At 39.5% G+C, this 18,459-nt stretch overlaps 2 long non-coding RNA genes across 2 annotated transcripts; one reads left to right on the top strand and one right to left on the bottom strand.

Moving 5' to 3' along the window:
• Positions 1-8,051: 8,051 nt before the first annotated feature.
• Positions 8,052-8,397, bottom strand: LOC124264263. Its single transcript, XR_006895087.1, has 2 exons — positions 8,322-8,397; positions 8,052-8,263 (listed from the first exon to the last, which is right to left on the bottom strand). It is a non-coding gene; the product is annotated as an uncharacterized LOC124264263 (long non-coding RNA).
• A 7,881-nt stretch (positions 8,398-16,278) lies between these two features.
• On the top strand, positions 16,279-17,456 carry LOC124264265. Its single transcript, XR_006895088.1, has 2 exons — positions 16,279-16,485; positions 16,924-17,456. It is a non-coding gene; the product is annotated as an uncharacterized LOC124264265 (long non-coding RNA).
• The last annotated feature ends 1,003 nt before the right edge of the window (positions 17,457-18,459 follow it).

The following is an 18,459-nucleotide window of genomic DNA, read 5'->3' as shown; positions in this document are numbered from 1 at the left end:
TTGCACAAATCTCCCATTCTCTATATTAAGTTGCTCGTCCATAATTACATATAAATATAATTTTAATTTACCAGTTGGTTGAGCCTTCTTCATTATTTGAATGGTTATACCCTCGCTTCCGTTGTCGATGCGACGGCCACTACCGTGTAGAGTGTCGTCATCTGTCGATCTCATATCCAACCATAACGCGTACTTTGTGGTTAGGTAATCCCCGATATGCACGGAGGATAGATCCAGGTCATTGACTACGTTGTTGACTATTGAGTTTCGTTTGATAGCAGGAAGCTTCATTATTTCATCCCACTGCTGATATGCCTTCATTCCATGGCTAAATAGCTGATTAGGCACTCCTTCTATGGTCACTTCCACTTTGGTGATCCCTGGGTTGAAACTTTTCTCTCTGTCTCTTTCGAATGGATCGTATTCCTCCACGGGTATGATTAATATACCTTTCATCGATCGCGCCGGCACGTTCATGTTGATATTCCATACCGTGTCGCTCTTGTCACGTAATAATCATTCTATGTGGCAGTATCCTATCGTACAGGATGGTCATTTTCCCAGAGTACTGATTTCGAATCTGCCAGGCGAGATCAGGATTAGTCACCATGTCGAACTCCAACGAGATGTTATCGATCTCGTAACTACCCTCTTCACCGTTCGGCGTATACACGACTTTGCTGTAATCATTAAACGTGAGTTCATATTCCAACCTGTCACTTAATGCGGCGGTACAATGGTGCGTGCCCCATTAGCAACCCAAAGTCTAGCGGGATACAGAACCTGTTTCCATACGCCGGGCGATGGCTTTTTCACTATTCGATAGTTTGGCTGTCTGCGTCTTGTGTGAAGGCGACCCGATCGTTAACCTAGTCGATTTTAATGATTCCCTGGTACCGTCGTTGGCGTTCTCCCTCACTTTTCCATAGGTCTGTGTAACAGTAATATACATCGCTGTAAGCCTATGCTAAGCACCTCGTTACCACTAATTTTTATGGAGGTCCTCTTGACTATAGCACGGCCCTCATTATTCACTAGCTCACGTTTGTCGTTGTCTGATTTCAACGTGATGTTAAATGCCAATCGTACCGTACCTAATACTATGTCGTCGTTCTCCCCCAAGTTGGAGAATCTAACCAACAGTACTTGGTTCTGGTCTATCTTGCTGGGGTTGTTTGTAATAGTCACTGACTGACGCACTACTTTGGCGCCTAGTGGTTCTCTTAATCTTCGAAAAGGATTTAGTTTTCTACCATATGACATTGTTATATATTTATATTAATATAATATAATTTCAAAAATATGGATGATATTCCGATGGATGATTTTGGAGCTATGACCTCTGCTGATGTTGATTACGATGAAGACATTTCGTTTACTAACTCATCATTGAGCAGCCAACTACTTAAAACGACAGTAGACGATTATTACGATGGTTTAAAAAACGATAGAAACTACGTTGAGCCTCAGTACAAAGACTATTCGAAGTTTACCATAGATGATAAGGGCATTACGCCTTTAGGATAAACCAGAGGTTGATATCATGAACACGCGCACTAGAAAACCACTTGCCTTGTCAACGCTAACCAGTCGCCATGGTACCGAATCTATCCGTAATAAACTAAACATGCAGGATTATGGTGGTTCAAAACCTAAGATTCCTCCGAAGGTAGTTCAAGATCTGCAAGCTACCAGGTCCGAACTCAGTAGTGGTGGTGAAATGACACAGCGTGCTACAGAAGCGTCAGACAGCATTGAAAACTGTTGGGCACGTACTGGGACAAACCATTCCCTGGTTTTAAATTTCCAATGAGGGAACTGTACGGCTTAGATGAAGCCTTGAAACATGTACGTGGAGAACTCGTGAACAGCATGGGTAAACTGAACGAACTCGACGAGCACATCACAAGTGAAAAACCAAACTCACAGAAACTGAAGACGATGATATGAAGCGTCGTATCACAGAACGATTACGTAATTTACAAGACGAGAGACAGACCCGATTGGAATCCGCTTCCTCGAATCGAGAACGGCTTTGATCTCAGATCAGCCGCATGCGGGAAACCATCGATCGAGTACTGAACGAGGATACCACGTTGGCTGAAAGGATCCGAATATTGTTCCGAGAGCAAGGCATCACCATTGCCAGCGTTATGACAGCATTGAGCTTCATCATATCGACCCTGGTCGTATCGCTGACGGGTGGTGGAGGAACACCAACACCACCAAAACCACCGAGTGGTGGTGACGTCAGAGACTGGATAAAAAAACATCTGAAATCACTAGGGGAAGCTCTGGCTAAACTCGCCGGTAAAGCCGCCAAAGCCCTGCCAGATATCCTGGGTAGCATCGTCTCGTGGTTGCTTAGCACTCTCTCGAAAACAGTCACGTGGCTCAGTCAAAACCTGTGGGCGTTTATCGTCGCCGTTGCCGGGTTGGTGTACGTGGCCGCTAAGGAACTTTTAACCAGATGAAACCCAAGCCAACCGCAATCCCAACAACCACCAGCGCTGTTTTACGGTCGATGTGCTGCTGATTAGACACCTGCACGTGTGGTGGTTGGGGTTGTGGTGGTGTGGACTGAACCCTAGACTCTGGGGTTGATGCCACTATACCCGTTTCACCAGTATGCGTGGGTGGTGGTACATGGGAGACGCGTACGTTGACGTCGGCGTTAACACCACAATTTTTGGCGGCTGATTATTGCATTGTTATAGCCTGTTATTTTATTGATTCTCAGACGCATATCACTCGGAGCCATGTACAATCCAACACCGAACACGTAGTCGACTTTTGACCTGGCGTATTGCAACGTATCCTGATGTATATATATATCTTTATAGCACTAGGTAAATCTACTGGTGATGCGATAGCGTCCTCAATGTTAGCCACAAACTGTTTTTGAGAATCGTAAGCCGTTCCCTTACCTATAATATTAGAACGCGTCTGTGATTGAGACCCTAGAATAGCCCACACGTACGTTCGAATCGAATTGTTCAATCTGATAACACCAGCACGAGTAAAACCCTTCGACGTGTCCAGCATAAATATTTTCCAGTCATCTGGACCCTGCTCGAACCTCCATACTCGGTAATCCTTGCTGTCGTCGAAAGACATGAGATCATCTCTCCACTCGTTACTCGTGACGTAAGCATTCGCATATGTTTTACCACCCCATTCTTTTAGCTTTTTGCTGGCTTCCACGAGGGGCATGTTGTGAACGATAGGGATACCCAACCCATGGTTTGGGCCCGTCAAACGCCAATCCGTCTTTGGGTCTAGTTCGAATTCATTACAAATACGTTCATACGCACGTCGATCGTACGGATTGTTTACTGAATCCCATGCCTTGTCCTGTGGGACAGGGGCGCTGATTTCTTTGAGGATACGCCTTACCTGGTAATACACGTGAAAAGTGAAAACGGATTTACTTAGCTCATTACGCCTAGTGTCTGTCAATGTCAAACCACATCCAGTTGTCGCACACCACACGGCAAAATTGAATTAATTCTGCCAGAACTGCATAGGGTTATGAAACCAATCGTGAACCGTTTTAACATTAGTGACCGAAAACCTATAATTTTTAAACACGTCTATAAACTGGGTTTTGAAGTACGAACCAGCCGTGTCAACCACTATTTTCATGTGTGTGAAGTCATAAGCCTTTTAATACCGGATAACAGCTCTATATTTACAGCAGAAGCAAACGCCATCTTAACAGCTCTGAAATATATTCAAAGACATCCTAAACATAAACAATATATAATCTTTTCTGACTCTCTTTCTTGCCTTCAGGCTATTAAAAATCTATCTTGCAAACTTCTACTTTTAATTGAAATAATTGAATTATGTAATGATCTTGCTACTGGCCAATGCGACATCGTCTTCTGCTGGTTACCCAGCCACGTTGGTATTTCTGGGAACACAATGGCCGATCTTGCTGCGAAGGCAGCACTCAACAAATCTGTGACACCACTTCTTATTCCATACTCTGATTACAAAGCTGCTATTAGATGTTATATCGGCGATCTGATGCAGAAGAAGTGGGACACTCAAGTGGGACTTAATAAATTACATGCAATAAAACCTTATGTTGGTTATACCTACTTGGGTTGTCAGTCCAGATTTGAAGAGGTCATCATACGACGATGTCGTATTGGCCATACTAGATATACTCATGAATACCTCTTAAAAGGTGAGGATCCTCCGTTTTGCATCCCTTGTGATGAAAGAATCACGGTCAAGCATGTCCTGCTTGACTGTATTGAATATTCCATCACAAGGGATAACTATTTCAAATCACAAACTATGAAGGATCTTTTTAATCATATCAGTTCTCATTTAGTTATTGCATTTTTAAAAGAATTAGATTTGTTGAATGAATTGTAAATAGATAAATATTTTAAAATTGGTAGTTTAGTTGAGCAGCTGAGATTGTTAGTGGCTGTATCCTCACAGGGGGTTGAAGCATTGTAAAATTATTGTCCTCCTGTAAGGGTACGTAAGTCCCAAAACATTCAAACTAAATTTAAACATACCATTAGTTTTAAGCGTAGAATATGTGTTATTTAAACTTATGGCTAAATCGTCTAAACTTGTTGACGGCTGAAGGGATGGTGTAAATCCAGCTAGGGTCCATGCAGGAAGCAAATGTACTGTAAGTCCCCATGGTCCCTAGTATGGTGATCTACCTTCAGTCGTTAGCAATCTACAGCCTGTTTTTATATTGTATTGTCATTTCTTGTTCCAATATTTTAGATTTAATTGCTAGTTTTAAATGGATATCTGTGATACACTAGTAGTTTTACTGTTCTTCGTCAACAGGTTTTTAATTTCTAACTTTATTCATCTTTAATATAATAATAAAATGTTCTCGTCACGATATGGCTGAAATATTGCCGATGTGACGATAAATATTAACTCACTCACTCACTAGTTTTAAATTGATATCTGTGATACACTAGTAGTTTTACTGTTCTTCGTCAACAGGTTTTTTAATTTCTAACTTTATTCATCTTTAATATAATTATAAAATGTTCTCGTCACGATATGGCTGAAATATTGCCGATGCGACGATAAATATTAACTCACTCACTCACTCACTCATAAGCCTTTATGTTGTCGTTTTTTGGGTAACGTACTTCGGGTTTATACATATTATTATATAATATATAAATATATATAAATATGTACATTACACTTCCGGGTGTAACGAGCGGTGAGGCCGTTCGACTTATGCACGTTATTGATAACACGTCTGGTCAACTCGAAATAGCACTATGTGATATAACCTACTACCCGTGATGGACAAACATCAACAGCAATAATAATAATGTGTTCTTTGGTGGATTCCTACGTAAAATAACAGATGGATACTACAGCGTGTGTTCTCTCAATGATGAAGTTTTCAAACCCTTAGGAGCTGAACTCAAAATAAATGACTCAAACGGAACAGTGGTGTTTATTAACAACAGTGCAAACAAATTGAGACTCGGTCGACCGTTGGCGAAGATACTAGGGCTGCCACCAGAAGAAATAAACCCTAAGATTACCGTTACTGGTACGAAGTTACCAGAGCTAGTTCCATACCGCGAGCTATGCGTTCATCTCGATCAGCTTAGCACAACAGATAATGTACAAAGTGAACGTCCTTCCACGTTGTTGAGGGCTGTCCCGGTTAAAACAGAAAAATACAATGACGGACGCACCGAGTCGTTTTCATCGCGACAGTATAAAAAATTGATAAATGGTAATATTTCTGAATTAAAAATATCAATTTTAGATACAAAAAATAATAATATAAATATAGGATACCTCAGCGTAACACTACATATACAATAATGGCAAGCAATCAAGGCCCAGGAATGCGAGTAAAAAGATGCAGTAATGTAGGATTATCAGACCTAGGTGATACTAGGGGGTTCGATGACTCAGGAATAGGTGGTAAAATTTACGCTTTAAAGCTTGTAAACAGCATTTACAAACGAGTTGAAGTTCCCGTCGTCGGTGGATCTGGTAGTACTTTTAACCTAGATACATCAAGATCTGTCAGCAACACTCGATACGATATAGTTTGCAACGACGAAGATGAATGGAGAATATACCCATCGTTCGGTGGTAAATTGTTCGATTTAGAAGACTTTGACAGAACGAACGTTGATCAAAACAAACCGTACTATCTAATGCTCACTAACGATAACAAGTTGATGATGTTACCATCTCGAATCAACTGGTTTCTCAACATCACACTAAGTTCCCCATACGTATTCACGGAAAACAAAGACCACTTACTAAACAAAGTCGTTAACAACGGAACCCTAATCGTGGCTTACGTCCCATCAGAGAGACGCGGTGTAATCATCAGCCCACTCTCGACTATGTCAGCCTACATGCTATCGGTTAAACCAGGGGAGAAAAACGCGGTATTGAAGTTGGTGTCTGAATTCGACGGCGTGCTCAACATCTTGCAAAATCTACCGGAGAATTCCACGCTGTTCATCCAAGTCTACCCAGGTCAACCAACTCAGAGTGAGATTGAGATCGTGAAGGGAATCAAACTCCAGTGGGCTAAAAAACACCAGTATCGCGTTTGCTCTATGTACGTGCGGGTGAGAGACGATTCACACACCAGTCTGCAGGGTGTCATCGTTAACGTGGAAGACACTATATCTCTAGCCAGTATTTTTCTATCCGAGAACATACATTTTATGGAATTGAAGTTAACGCCTGAGAAATTATCAGAAAAACAATTGGAAACTATTTTATAACAGTTATATAAACAATGGTAAGTCATCACCCCAATGTAACACTCGGTGATCTAGGAGACACAAAGCGGTTCAATTTACCTGGTGAGGAAGACGACCCGTACCTACTATACTATAAAGACGACGTATACGAACGAATGCCACTAGCAGATTTTTCAGAACTTGAATGGTTAATTAAAATAACACTAACCTCACCTTACATCTTTTTTAATCAAAATGATTTCGTTTCCAAAATTACAAACGGGATTCTTCTCACGTCCTTTAATCCCTTCAAAGAAAATACTGTTCAAGTATTACGAATACCAGGGCACACTGGTAACATGTTAGCTCCAGTCGGCTTGAATGCCAGTTTATTCATTCGCAGCATTTACGATTACCAACGTGATTTTTTTTCAGATTCAAATTATGGTATGAAATCACACACCACGCTAGTTATAGACGTATATCTCGCAGAGATGTCCAGTCCAAGAATACTTTTAGACGGCCTGAGAATAATTTGGTTTGAAAGACATGAGAATAAACGTTGCCGAATCATAATAAGACAAGGTTATAAACCATTAATAAGCCTAGATGGGGTTAGTATTTTAGACGAAAACATACCTATTAAGGTCTCACCCATTTACCTGTACAATAATCTAAACCTTATAAGCCTCAAATATATTAATCAAAAATTAAATGACATATAATTAAAAAATAATTTATAAAATATATTATAAACACATAAAATGGGGCTATACCCAGTCTTTGAAGATGAAGGAAATATAAAGGGAAGTGTAGAAGGGTTTCGACTTAAACAGATATGTGAAATAAAACGTCAGCTAGAACAAGACCGTGATATTCGGGCATCGCTACACAAAAAATACAATAGAGCTTTAAACTACATGGATGGGGCTGATACCACTCTTATGACAACTAGCATGGGATTAGGAGCAGTAGGAGTTGGATTGTTGACCACCATCGTAGCCGCACCAGTGGTGTTAGGCCTTGAAATAACAGCTGTAGTGACAGGAATAGCTGAGTCAGTGTTTAAATTTGTATCTCGCAAATTGAATCGTAAAGCTAAGAAACACGATGAAATTAGAATTCTTGCTGAAGCAAAGTTAAACACGATAGAAGACCATATTTCCACCGCTTTCAATGATAATAAAATCTCAGAGGAAGAATTTCGTTTGATCCTATGTGAACTCGAAAATAAAAAAAAAATGAAAGAAGAGATTCGATTAAAGTTTCATCAAAAAAGTTCTGCTATCGGCAAGAACGAGAACAAAAAATACATAAACCAAGGGATACAACAAGCCCAACAAGCATTTATTACGAAAACCAAAGACATCATAGAAGATACACGTTAAATTGTTTTGCTGAAGTCAATATTTTAAATTGATGTGATCTTATGGGTTTACAAATTGAGGAATAGATACTTATTGATTGCTTGCCTTTTATATGGTGACCCCATACACCATAGTCTTACTCTTTTGAGTAAGACTATGGTTACTTTTTATCTCCCTTAAAAGTAGCCATAGTCTTACTCTTTCGAGTAAGACTATTGATACTTTTTACAGGGGAGATAAAAAGTATTTGTGTTATGGGTTTATGGTCCCGTACCACATAGTCTTACTAGAAAGACTGTGGCTACTTTTTTACAGGGGAGATGAAAAGTAGTTGTGTTATGGATTTATAAATTAATATGAGTAAGGAATAGATACTTATTGATTCCTTGCCTTAATTAGGCTGGTCCCGTACCCCCATTGTTTATACTACTGTACCACATAAAATCTGCATGGTATGCCGGTTGATATTGTTATTTTGAATCGGCAGACGATGCACACCTGTTGTTGCTGCAGGACAAGAAATATTTTCGATGCGACAGTGTAACTACTTGGGGGTGCAGTCATATGAGTTAAATATATTTGTGCGTGCTGCTTAAGTATATCAAATCTGTGTAATACCACAATATACATGGATAACCTATCAAACTATGCATCGTTTAGAAAAAAAAGTATTTTGATTACATGAAAGACAACGTTTCAACTATGTATAAAGTTATAACTTTAAAGATATGAAACTTAAATGTGCGGGCCCAATGTATGTTTCAATTACAAAGTTCTCTGTTAATGTCTTCCTACAATCAACAAATGTCATCATCTGGTGTTCGACTGAACCGGCAAAACGTACTGGATAAAACCCAAAGGACGTGTATTGTTTATGCGGCACTGCCCGACATCGTGTTGGTGTATTCCCTGAGTGGCTGAACTCTGGATTACGCAATTGTTAATTGCGGTGGCCACCAGGGACAGTGGCCCCTTATAGGGACAGCCCTATAAACAACCAATTATCAGGTGTGAAAACAATTAGATTTTCTCGGGTTTTGTCACTTTGAACAGGGATACATTGGCGCTTAGGTATTGTTTATCATCTCAGCTCGGTACGCTGGTCATGTTGAGTGTGTTGATGGAGGCATTTCTAAGAATATATAAATGGTCAAATATTGTTATTATGTATCTTTTTTTCTTTTTCTTTTTTTTTCATATTTTTCATGTTTACAAATTTACAGTTCGGTTAACATACAGCAGTATATACTATGAGGTGCATAGAATACAGTAACCTTTACAATGTACAGGTAAATTTACATTAATCAACTTTTCAATATAGTATGTAATGATGACCAGAATTTAACAAAAATATCGTTTTTACAAGAAACTTAATAATTATATTTGGTAATGTCGTAGTACTGCTTAATTTGACTTACTATATACCCGAAATTGGGAATGTTAATGTTTTGACTGTTTTTGAATATTATGTACTTAACAAGTAACATAACGGCGTTAATAGGATTGTTATTTCTTCCTTTGACTCCGAGCATTATCTTTGAAACTGTAATGTTAATGTAAATTTGAGCTGTTTCTAACCATTTTTCTAAACTTTTCCAAATTTTGAATACCAGATCACAATACCAAAACAGGTGTTCTAAAGTTTCTAATTCTTTATTACAAAAACGGCAAAGGGGTGTTTCCGATATCTTTATCCTGAATAAGAAGAAGTTCGTAGGAAGAATATTATGAATGATCCTATATTGCAGCCATTTTAAGTCAGTACTACGAGTGCATTTATGAGCTATCATATTAAATACCCTCCATTCCTTTTCTGAAAATTCGCAATCTAAGATTCTTGCCCATTTATTATAACATGGTAATTGTACATATTTAGAATCCAATAATGTTGTATATATATATTTACTTCCTGATAGTGCAGTAATGTGAAATAAGTTAAAAGGATAAATTGGATTTGGACCAACACTTTGTATTCTCTTTATATCCAACTTAGAAATATACAACAAAACAGCCCATTTCATACCTTCATAAGTCAAAAAATTCGTTTGGATATTATATTTTCTTTTGAATTCATCGGTATTTAACAGTTTATTATGTATCTTGTATGTGCCCAAACATATTGACTGCATTTATATTTATAGGAAAAGACTGAGTGTGTTTTTCATATTGTTCAGAATATGTGCTAATAATAAGCCTTCAATGACTTGAATACATGAATTCATTCAACTAAACTATATACAATGTATATATATAGAGATGATATTGCCAGGGTAGAGATTGCAAGCGGAGTCTGTACTGGTAGAAACTTATTATATAGAATAACCTATGCAAATGCAATCTCTACCAGTGGAAGCTCCAATCTGATCCTACATATGCTTTTTTGATATGTGTGTGTTGAGCCATAGTTTGTATCAACAAAATGGCCATGATTAGGAAATTATCAATTAATGAAATTTGTATTAAGGTGAGAAACATTGATATGGAATTATTTAATTTCTTTACATTTTTCATATATTAAAATAACATGCATAGTAAAATGAATATTATTGTTCAGCAAATAAAGTGTAGTTTGCCTACAGATCAATCAGGGTTTCTACCAGTTGAATTGGAAATTGTACTGGTAGTATCGGATCCGATTTCAATCTCTACTAGTAGGATACTGGTAAAAAGATTGCGAAGTCTCTCTCTCTCTCTATATATATATTAGACACATGTTTCTCCTAGAGGATCTATCTCTGAAACATTTGGCACTCAAAGACAACAGGGCTCATGTCTGAGATGAAATGACTGTAACTTCGCCCAGTGAAACTCATGTAATACAGAGTGTGAATAAACGATGTATAAAGAAATCACCAAATTATTTTTATTTTCATTTCGTCTTGATAAAATGTTAAGGTATGCCTTGTAAGATTTGTGCGGCGATCTACTTCTGGGAACCATTTCCCCTCCATCTTGAAGTTGTTTACAGGAGAAAACAACATCATTTGAAGAAAGTCCATGTTAAATTATCCAAAGATGGTGTCTAATCTTATTCAATTAAGATAATTCTGGTAGTGAAATAAAAAATTCTGCCAGAAATGTCTGCGGGAAAAATTATTTCTGGCAGGAATTTCTGCGGTAAAAATAAATTCTGCCAGAAATTTCTGCAGAAAAAATAAATTCTGCCAGAAATTTCTGCAGAAATGCATTTTCAGAGCCAATTTGTGACCTTATGAACACGCCGCGAGCGCACTGGCACATGAACGTTTTGGGTCCCTTTCCTCGATATCTTTCCAATGATATAAAATATGTCTTTGTAGCTCGCTTCCTTCTGTGTGTCAAGTTAGGACTCGCTGGCCATTCCTAAATTGTCCCACCCGGCCTGAAGGTAAAGCGTTTAGATCATATGGATGATGTTAATGACAGGGTTTGTCATTCTGATATTTAGCCTCTACAAGCAACATGAAACAGTTATCATACATACCAATATCATTCATAAATGTTTATGACTATATACTAGGCACATAAAGAAACTGTGCATTGTCAAAATATTATCCCTGTTGATAAGTACGATAACAATGTCAAAGGTACATATAAACTGTAATGGAGGGATCATGAGACCATAACAAGTCGGGAGAATTTCAACTGAAAAGTCAATCACAATGACGTCACGAGTCCACAAGCGGGACAGGGGTCAAACGACCATGTCACAAGCTCAATAACGGGTATGTCCACCATCGGCATTGAGAACAGCAGTGCATCAACGACGCATAGAGCCTATCAAACGTGCAAGGAAGGCTTGTGGGATGTCACGCCAGATTCTCTCAAGTTCTGTTGCAAGGTCAAGGACGTTATCTGGCGGATGAGGAAGACGGCGTAGACGTCGATCCATCTCGTCCCAAACATGTTCTATCGGGGAGAGATCCGGTGAATTTGCAGGCCAAGGCAGTAAGTCAACGTTGTGGTGTTGCAAGAAATCCATAGCAACCCTTGCCGTATGAGGGCAGGCATTGTCCTGTTGGAATGTTAACCCAGGGCCATGACGTTGCACAAAAGGAATCGCCACAGGTCGAAGAATCTGATCCCTGTAGCCCACACCAGTTAAGTTGCCCTGAACAATCACCAAAGGAGTTCTTTGGCGTGCTGTTATTCCACCCCAAATCATCACGGAAGCACCACCAAAGCGATTCCTCTCCAAGACACAGGCCTGTGCATAACGTTCTCCCACGCGTCTATAGGCACATTGACGTCCATCACTATGGGAAATGTTAAACCTGGACTCATCTGTAAAAACAACATTTCTCCACCAAAACAAGGGTCTACTGATATGATTTCGGCACCACATTCGGTGAGCTTGTCGATGACGTTGTGTCAGGATAGGCCGTATGGCGGGACGTCGTGGTCTGATCCCGTGATGACGTAAACGTTTTCAAACTGTGTTGGGGTGGATACGGCGAAGTCCTAGGATGGTCCGGGCAGTCATCACTGCAGTCTGAAACCTGTTGCGAAGATGGGTCACCCTTATCCATCTGTCCTGTCTTGGCGTTGTTACACGTGGACGTCCAGAACGTGACCGATCGATGACGTCATTGGTGTTTTGGTAGCGTCTCACCAGTGCAGAAATGGTGTTCCGGTGGCAGTGGAAATGTACAGCCACTTGTCGTTGAGACATTCCCCCACGGACCATCCCAATGGCCTCATGACGTTGTGCAGACGTGAGCCTTGGCATGCTATGCGTTTCAATAGCCGTTTAATTTTTTGAACGATCGCAAGGGCAGGGGTTGAGCTTTCCAAAGTGACAGTATTGTGTGGCATTCATTTGCTCTGTTTCTCTTTCCCGGACTGCACGTGCAACAACGTCTTGCACGTCTCAAGGACGAAACCACTGACATCACAGAACGTGGCACGTGCATGCATGTTGGATACATATCACTAATCTCTGACTTTAAATCCTTATGTGTCTACACAGGTTTGATAAATTTAGTTTTTAAATTTTTGTATGCACAGTTTCTTTATGTGCCTAGTATAATAAACATGGTGAATCAAATGATCTGTATACAAAAATACACACAAATATACAGCTCAAAACAATGAATTTGATCTTTCATATTACTAAACTGAATATATATAAATACAGTAACGAGCAGAAAAAATGCGACTTTTCACAGAAGTATTTACTGATAAATTCAGTTATATTTTTCATATATCCACTCTGGATACTGAAGTTTACATTTATGCAAGTCAATAGTCTGTTAGTCTACCGTTTCTCTCGATGCACTGCTGAATACGGCGTCCCATGCTGTCAATCAAATTGTCTATGTTGTCCTTGGGTAGGTCCACCCATATTTGACTGATGAGATTAGACCACTCAACGACACTCTTCGGTTCCAACTTGTCTAAGTTGTCCTTCATAATTTACCACACATTTTCAATTGGGTTCAGGTCTGGTGATGCCGCTGGTAATTTCTGTAAAGTCACGTGACTCGTTTCAAACCAGTTACAGGTGTGTCTTGACTTGTGTACAGGTGCATTGTCCTGTAAAAGTTTGAAAGGTATTCCACTCTGTCCTATATGGGATTCCACTATGCCTCCTTGTATAAGTTGACAGTACTTGCGTGAATCCATCCTTCCTGTAATAGTTAGCAGCGGCGTTACCCTGAGTTTGCCTATACCACCCCAAACCATGACATGGCAATACACTGGGTGAGAACTTCGGAACCATTTTGCAGCTACGTCCAGCCTGTCGCTCCGTCCCTAACCCTGCGTCAAATTTCTTCAAATTTCGGTAAACAGAGGCCCGATGCAGTCCCGTCAGTTCCACAAGTCTAGTTACGGATGTAATACCTGCTTCATAATATGCCAAGAGTCGATTTCTGTTGTTTTGTAACGTCATGGCAAAGCTTCGGTATCGTCTGCTAGCAACGAGGTCACGTGATCAAGCCATCCCTGAACCCAAAGGAGATAATTCCATACCAACGAGGCAAGCTACTGGCGGCTAGAAACAATGTATTTCGGCTTTTTTGATAGTAGGATCGAGTCTACAGAATAAAGTTTTGTCGCATTTTTTCTGCTCGTTACTGTACATGGTATGATCAGTATGTTAATACATTGGTAGAACATATATGTGAAGAAGAACTTTTTAGACAGATTAACATTCCACTATTTGTGAACTGTTGAATTAAGGGTATTTTTAACAATGAAACCTGTCATGAGAAGTGTAGTTGTTATGGCTTGAAGCCAGTATCAGAGTATACATTTGCTATTGATTTTGCTATTTTGCTATTGATTATTTTGAGCATGATAACCCTGGTGATATTAGAATCAATCTGATAGAAGTCAATAATCATATAATTTGATATCATCAATTATTCAGTCCGATAGCAGTTAACTAGTTTGGTAAATGCTGCTATGGACCCCTTGCTTTACTTTATACTTTACAGCAGCGCATGCATGCATAGATCAACACACCATCAGTGATTTGGCTTTGTATTGTGGAGAATTTGCTCTTTACTTGTTGCTCGGTTCACTGTTGTGATTTTATTTTGTTTAAAATCTAAATTTTATGGTATCTTGAAATTGTGTCTTCTATAGATATTTGGGTATTGTGTTAACACCTAGACTTATTTGGACTAAAGCACTAACTACTCTTGGTGCACACAGTAAAAAGGCTGATATGACAATGCACAGATGTCAAAAGATAGTTAAAAATATACCATGTCAAGATTAATTATGAAATTTGATGCTATGATTGTTCCTACAGTGCGTAATGGTGCAGAATTACAGGGAACCTCATATTGTAAAATTATTGAAGATGTACAGCATAAAATGTGTAAACGGTTTCTCAAAATGGGTAAAACAGCAAACAATGCTCTAGTTTGGGGAGAATGTGGCAGAACCCCTCTCCAACTTGTGCACACCACACGGGCTATTAGGTATTGGTGCAGGCTACTGTATTTGGATGAACACAAACTGACTCGCCAATGCCGTACCACATGGCTCCTCATATTAAAAATATTCTGTTTAGACTTGAATTTGAATATGTGTGGTTAACACAAGATGTGAAGATCTCTGTTCACCTTTTGAAACGAAGATCATTTGACAACCTACAACAATCATGGTGCAGTTCTATCAACAGTTTATCTGATTCCTTCTATTAACATCATTCTAAATCACTGTTAAATGTGAAAACCCTATCCCTGTACACCTAAGACTATTCATGGCTCTTTTTCAGATGTAGTATGTTAACATCCAGTCGATTTCGGAAGATACACAAAATGAATGTCCCATACACTGAATGACTATGTAAATATTGTATATTAAGGGGAAGATCTTTTGTTGAAGATGAATTTCATATACTGTATTGCTTGCATGTGAGCTTTACTAAGCCCTAAGAATTATGTATCTTAAACAATTATATATAAAGTCCTACACTGTAACATCTTTTATCTGATCAATGCTTATAATAATAATGATAATAATAATTGATTTATAGAGCGCCTATTTCCAAAAGATATTGCTCAATGGCGCTATGAAGAGAAAAGATTGTAGACAATGTCTATGGAAAAGAGAGTTTGAACAGATGAGTTTTGAGGGCAGTTTTGAAAGCATCTGCAGATTCTATTTCTTTTAGGGTGAGTGGTAGAATGTTCCAGAGATAGGGGGCTGCAGCAGAGAACGCTCTTGATCCCATGGCTGTTTTGACGTGAGGCTGTGTAAGCAGTAGGGAGTTTGACGAGCGGAGCAATCGGCTTGGAACATGGAGATGAATGAGGCTTTTAAGATATGCTGTTGATCACTGGATTGTCTGGTCCAGACTCGATTATTTACCGATCGCCGCCATATAGCTGGAATAAAGCCGAATGCAGCGTTAAACAACAATTTAACGGTCTGTCTATTGTGATTTTAATACCAACAGGTTCCAAAACTGAATGTTGTGTCTGTGTGTGCTTCACACAAGGCACGCTTTCCTTTGTAGGCGGTGGGGTAGTCTAGTGGTTAAAGCGTTGGCTCGTCACGCCGAAAACCCGGGTTCGAATCCCCACATGGGTACAATGTGTGAAGCCCATTTCTGGTGTCACCCGCCATGATGTAGCTGGAATATTGCTAAAAGCGGCGTAAAACCAAACTCAGTCAGTCAGTCAGTCCTTTTGATGAGTGGGCTCTTCCAGAACAAGCTGTCAAGATCACATATCATTTGGTTTAACTGTATGTGCGAGATGTTATTGTGGTTGAACTGTATTTGGGGACGGTGTAGTATAGGAGTGCGGGGAAAGAGTGCAAGGTATGCGAGACGTGTGAGGATGACGGGTATACACGTTAAGCGTGCGGGTTGTTTTATAAGGAGGAAGGTGGCGAATACTGAGAGGTTGTGTCAACGGAACGTTGGTTTATAGAGAGGTTGGTCGTATCATGGCGTGAGTTGTCAATGAATTATTTTATATTTTTAGGTAGGGTTGATATTATCAAAGGGTCGGCGTGGTACATGTAACGCTACTGTGTAAGTCTCCAGAATTAATCACAAGTAATATTGTTTCATAGCTGGCAGTCAGTTGTTTGTATGGCAGTCAAGGGTTTGTAATACATCGTGCTGACGATGTCGTGTTCAGATGATTATTGGCATATCAATTATCTGTGTTGGATAACGATGGTTGTTCTAAGTGAAATGTATACTAATCATGCTGAAAGTATAGTCATTCGTGAGTATGCAATACTCGTGTTTTGAATGAACATTGTATTATCATTCGTGAGTACGTAATACTCTTATGTTGAACGGTTATTGTGTAATCGTTCTGAGTATATAATACTAGTTGGTTTTATGAATGACTAGTATATCAAATACATCATTTGTATAGTGCCTGGGACCTCAGTGGGACCCGTATGTAAGGGACAGAGGCCTCGACCGTTTGACGAGCCAGTGCAACATCCGACTGACCAGCCAGTACAGTGTCAGGATGACTGACCAGCCAGTACAGTGACAAGATGACTGACCCGATGGGGATCATACGCCTTAGTTCAAGCGACGACAGATCCGCATGACCGTTGACCAGGTGTGACCTTGGCATGTGGTATTCTCATCTTGGACTGAGACCAGCGTGACCATACTGGACCCTGTGCGTGTGACCCACAAGTTAGACGCTAACTCTTGGGGAGGACTTTCTATAGTCACAATGTGGCAGATTATGTACCTAGCGTATATGCTATAGAATTCACTATGTAAAGATGTAAAACTATTGCTCATATATGTGTATGTATGTGTATGTGTGTATGTATATGTATATGTATATGTATAAGTAGTAGTATGATGGTGGTTCTGCGTCACTTCCTCCTAGGGGGTTATTTCTATGTAATGTTGCTCCCAGCGTCCATTAAAAATAATGATCCCCGAGCGGAGTCATCGTTCTATGTCCCGACTAGCTGTCCAGCCTAGGCCCGTTAAATTCGCAAACAAGATGGCGACCGAGCTTGGCAAGGGTGTGCCGACATTGCTAAGCTTTTTCGTCATGCAATTAACTCTTTCGTCGTCGTAAATATACAACACGTTAATTTGTTGTTTTAAAGGAGCTGTAACTACGGATACGGTTAATTGAGGGATTGTCGAAATTGCCATGCTACTAAAGCATACGGACAATATGTCGACGACACGGTCGTGAATCGATTGGGATAATAAAAGGGTATGAATGTCATTGTCGTCGATTGATTCTTTATACGGGATTAATTTTCCGTCGTCGTAAATGGGTTCAGTTTTATTATAAGCTACGTAGTACGAAAAACGTTAACCGATGGAATTTTCGCATATTTTAATAAACGCGATTGGATTAGGAAGTAGTACGCTGGGAAATTCAGCCGAAGACAAAGCTATACGTCATTGGATAATATTACATATTTTACTGGAAGAAGACACTAACGCGTATTTGGGAATAAGCTTGGGTAATTTATCGGCACGATAATTAAACATTTTAACGACAGAGTGAAATGCTTCAACTAAACATTAGAGTAACTGAAATAAATTGATTTCGACTCATCAGGTGATAAATAGGTTTGCCCTCCGCATCGAGCATATATTGTAGCCGATCATCCGTAATGGGTTTTTCTTTCCATATACGAATTTGCATGTTTATGTTACGATCCGATCGTTTTTTAAATTGATGTTGGGGATATTGTTGCTGAAGCTGTGCTACAGACGCATGTTTGGATCGATAAATCACCAGTGTTTAGTCGTTGAAACGGCATTTTAGTAAAAATTCTTTGGATTTCTGGTTTAATGCTCGGATTATAAGTTGATGGTCGAAATCGCATCCATTCGAATTTAAATACGCTATTCGGAAAAGAGTTTCCTCGTTTAGCCAAATACATCGGTCGACGTTTTTCTTAACTGTGGGAAGACGATT

This window comes from Haliotis rubra, unplaced genomic scaffold (assembly GCF_003918875.1).
Source record: "Haliotis rubra isolate DU_JTF1 unplaced genomic scaffold, ASM391887v1 Scf917, whole genome shotgun sequence".
Lineage (NCBI taxonomy): Eukaryota > Metazoa > Mollusca > Gastropoda > Lepetellida > Haliotidae > Haliotis > Haliotis rubra.
Note: the sequence above shows the minus strand (reverse complement) of the source record. Positions and strands in the feature narration are given on the sequence as shown.